Raw genomic sequence first — 5,188 nt, forward strand, 5'->3', positions numbered from 1 at the left:
CGTATGAGATTGACAGGGGTGGAGTGAGGTGGTGAATTTGCAGAGAAATCATGGTAGCTCGGATAAGTGAGAGGTCAAGGAAAGTGGGACTGATAAGAGAGTTTCAAAGCGGGAGACGAGTGGTGGTGGAAGGGGATTTTGACTTGGGTAAAGCTTGTCTCTCCATGACTATCAATTTATTCAAGTTTAAGCTTTATAAGATCTGGAAAATAGGATTTCAAAAAAAAAATCTGGAAAATAGTAGTTGCGGACTTGCAGGCTGCAATAGCCAGCTGAAGGTGAGGAAGATGGTGAGAAGTAAAGGGAAAACGGAAGGAATTTGACGTCGTTAAGCATTGTTAACTGTGTAGTATTAAATATTCTGTATTTATAATAGATTTTGCTGACGTGGGGTTTTAATAGCCCTTAGATATGTGATTAACGGTTGAGATACAAAGTTAAGGATAAACAAGTGTAGAAGTTAGCCAAGGAGAAGATCCTAATCCCATTTCCATTTCCCTAAAAACAGACCAAGGACATTCAGGATATTTCTTGGGGAGTGTAAACAATCCGCACTCCCACAATCATCGGTACGTGTGAATGACAATATCAAATTCCGCAGTATACCTATTGTGGGCGGGAGAGGGTAGACACATGCACCTATAGCCTGATTCACTAAGCCTATATATACTAGAAAGTTTGAACTGCATGTTTGATTAATTTGCCTTTAAAAGAAAAAAAGAAAAGAAAAAAAGCTTATTAGATTAGCTGCGCAGCTGGTACGATGGCCACTGATAATGATCATCATCTTCGCTCTCAGTGGCAATCAGCAGTCTCGAATAATCAACATGGTCACGTTTTTGTCTACCTCAACGTTGTAGTTCCAACTGCATCTTCTTCTTTTGCTACTACTGTCTCATCTACTAGTACTGCTTCACACTCTAACAGTCTTGCCTTCATCGTCCCGGTGCTCTTAATCTTCGTTCAGATCAAGTTCCCAGGGATCAACAACATGTCTTCGCCGTTTGAAACGCACCATGCAACCACCATGGCCGCCATTGCAAGCATGCTTGTGTATTGGCTAGGGCTAGAGGCCAGGCAGAGATTCCCAGCTTACACTGTCAACTTTCGAATGGTGAGGACAGTTTCAGGTTTGATCTCGATTGCTTCACTGCTCTCGCTTCTGCTTCCCTACTCTTGGGAGCATGTACCATATTAATTACGTGTTGTTCATCTCGTATTGTGCGAGCCGGGGGTTCGGGTTTCTAAGAATGATGTATCGACGAGTTGTGGTTGTATATCTTCAAATGTTATGGTTATTCATCCATTACCGTCACCGAGTTAGGAGAACCGGTGGGCTCTTGCCGGTGACGGTTATGGATACAAATGATCGCACGGACGGTCACGACTCTTGCCATTGACGGTCACGGACATGCATGCATGATCACATTTCGTAGCAAGCTTGAAAACTTTTTGCATCATTGTATTAGCTGTTGGGTGGTTAGGACATCCTATCTTTAGAGATAGAGAGGGGCATGAATTTTTTGTACGTCGTATGCCCACGTTTTTTGAAAAATTTCCAGTTGTTTTGGTCGATGGGGACAGAATTGTTAGAGCCGATGTTCCTTTTTAGAACACTCGATCGATTCATTTGTTAAACTGCAACCCTAACTGAAATTTTTAGTTTTCGGTTAGGGTTTAGAACGACCACGATTGGCCCAAAAAATAGTAGAGCCACCCAAAAAGATCGAAATCCATTCTTTCTTCTGTTTCCTACTTGAGCCAACTCAATAGGCTTAACCTTCGCTCTTTACCGGCCAGCAAGATTGATCCATTTGCTGTTTATGTTTAATTTCTTTCTTTTGCTTTCTTAATTATTGTAGAGGTGTTCCAGAAACCTTTTAAAGTAACATCTATCTGGCACCTTAATTAAGAACATATCTTCAGTGTGTGTACCCGTGGTTTTCACTTCAAACTAAATTCTCCAAGTTCAAGATATTTCAACTAAAAGATCGAAGATAACAACACAGAGTAACAGTCAACTCTCAACTGTGTCATCATCTCATATTCTTAGTCAGGATGGAATCAAGAGTGTGATTAGGGAAGAGTTAATTATATGTACGTAAAAGATGTTCTAGCTAGGAAAGAAGAACCACCACTCCAACCTAGAGGGCACCTTAGCCCCATTTCAAAGTAAAAAAAATTAATTAAAATGTTGCGTAGTTTTCATCGTCGAAGTAGTAAGTACATTCAATTGATGTTATTTGGCAATGAACTACGACAATTGATGTAAAAAGGATAATTTTGTTCTAATTGTAGTAATTACCCATCTACAACCTATGCACTAGTGTATGGACATAGTATAAACAAATTTGTTAAGAGTGGTAAATCTTTATGTTTTTATCATTAGTCATTTCACTACTACAATGATCATAGCAACTCACAAAGTTAATGTATAAACGGTAACTTTTGTTTTATTTTTTAGTAATTACCCCACTTAACTTAATGTATTAATTTAGTGGACAAGTTAAGAAGTACGAAACATATTGACTACATTGACTACACATTTTGCCACAACCCACAACAAAATTTCTCCAACAAATGATGTAAGAGCGATAACTTTTGTTCAGTTTGCAATAATTATTGATCCTAAACTTACGTATAGTTTATAGACAATTTAACAAAAGCAAAAACAAGTTTGTTGTCTGAGTGATAAAGTAGTATGTTTATATCATTAATGAAATGATTGCTACAATCAACTACACATTTTACCACAACTCGATCACAACTGCTGATGTAAAGGTGGTAACCTTTTTTCAATTTGTTATACATTAAAAGACTGCCATCCAACTATGAAAATACGACTGATGTAAAAAGTCATCAACAACCATTCTCCTCGTCTTGTCAGAAAAGTCTCCGGCCGACCTCCGACGAGGTTTCCGGTCGACCTAAAAATTACAGTCACTTGCCAAAAAGTTAACAACTACGAAAATTTTCCTTTTTTCAATAAAAGAGAAATAATCTAATTTTTTTAGTTGGATGACAGTCTGTAATTTCGTTGAACTTCAATACCTAATACAAAACAATATTTAGGCTTGGATGGACTTATATGGGTAAAAATGTCTAAAAATAGACTCATATGTAATTGACCCTTTTAGATATCCTTCAAGCTAAAAGGGTTCAGGGCGTACATGATTGATTCACTTGTTGTTTTGGTTACTTAAGAATCAATCTGCAATGTTAGCGTTACCGTTAAATTTTGGTACCTCAACCAACTAAGGCCTAGTTTGGTACAGCTTCGCTTTTATAAAAAAATCAGTTTCTATCCAAACTTTTAGATTTTATAGTGTTTGGTAAATGAAAGAAAATTAGTTTTTTTAAAAAAAAAATTACAGGTCACTGGCAGCAGCTTTTAGAAGTAACCTTTAAAAACAGTTGTCACTAAAAACACTAGAAATTAATAAATTTTATCTTTGCAGCACTTAATTTTAAAATTAATATTTACCAAACACAAAACTGTTTTAATTCACAGCTGATTATTTTCGCAGTACAGCAACAACTAATTTTTTTTTTTTTAAGTCACAATAATATCAAACTAGCCCTAAAACTCTTACTGTTAGAGCTATAAGCATCCGCATTAGGAAAAAAAAAAAGAAAAGAAGTAGCTAGCTTGGGAAGTTGCATGTAGATATAGTTTGCTTCAAAACCAATTAACTTCATTGGTGATTTACTTTATACACATAGTTCGATCATCGTTTGTGCATGAAAGCCTAGTTCAGTTCATTTTTATTCTTCACTCTCATCTAATTAAACGAAACTTCACTTGCCAATATTCACATATCGACGAGGTGCATGAGAAAACTGAACAGATGTATACACCAGCTAATACTAGCTCTCATGCACGTTCTGCAAATTCATGAATCTCATTTAACTCCAGCCTCAAAGGAAGCAGTGTGCGCCTCGATCTCAGTTGACGTCGGCGCGCTTGTCTACAAAGCACTCGTACTAACTGAAAACCCTCCCCTATGATATAGATGATGTACATCATATACGGTAGATGGTTCCAAGAGTCTGGGAGCAAAATTGAAAGCAGTGAAGCAACCAAGAGCAAACCAGAAAACAACATGCCAAATCTAGACCAAATACGAGCTCTAGCAGCTGGAAACCTCACCCTAACCCCAACTATCAAGCAATATGCAAGTAAGCTTCCTATCGCGACAACAGTGGCGTTGCGATGTGTTTCGAATGGAGAAGACAGGAATGAAATTCCAGGGAACTTAATTTGAATAAAGGCGACGAGTATGGGGACGATGAAGGCGAGAATGGCATGACTGGAAGTGGAAGCTGCGAGATTGATTAGGAGAATGTTGAAGGTGACTGTAAAGGAATTATGTTCGTGTACGATAAGGGTTTGGTGCATTTGATACTGAAGATCAGCCATGTATATGAGAGCTAGCTATCTGGTTTTCAGTAACGAGTAATATACGTCGTCGAAGCAAAATCTCTTGGAATATTTATAGACCAACTTAGAACTTAGAAGGCAAAAGGAGATAATATGATGAGTCATGATTTTAGAATCACTTTGCCACTATATAACTTAAGACACTTTCTTGATTCTTTCAGGTAGAGGAAGTCAAGCAACAAATCATAAATTATATTGCAGGCTCACGTATATACAGTCGACTGTACGCACAATTGCTTCTTCATTTCGTGCAATCTTACTTTTCATGCAAGTAGCTTGGGCAAAGATAAGGATTAGAGTTAGCAAAAAAATTAGCTAGGGTTACTCTAATTGGGGTAAACGAATTATGTTCGTGTACGATTAGGGTTTGGCGCATTTGATACTGAAGATCAGCCATGGTAGGAGAGCTGGTTTTTAACTAAGGAGAAATACATGTCATCGAAGTTAACTTGGATCACATATTTATAGAAACAATAAGTTTCCACATAGGTAAAGACCGTTCTTGATCAATTCCTTCAGGTAATTGATTATTATTTAATTAAGGATTAATTTTAGTTCCCCATCAACTTTAGGTCGATTATCATGTTAGTCATTCTTTTTTCAATTTCATCAAAAACACCCTTCAACTCTCAATTTTCATCAGCCGCGCATGTCCAAACCTCCAATCTCCATCTAATTCCTCTGTCAAGTGATGACTTGATATCAAGAAGAAAGAAAAAGAAAATAGACAAATTGCATTCAATTCCA

Source organism: Fragaria vesca, linkage group LG7, assembly GCF_000184155.1.
Source record: "Fragaria vesca subsp. vesca linkage group LG7, FraVesHawaii_1.0, whole genome shotgun sequence".
Taxonomy (NCBI): domain Eukaryota; kingdom Viridiplantae; phylum Streptophyta; class Magnoliopsida; order Rosales; family Rosaceae; genus Fragaria; species Fragaria vesca.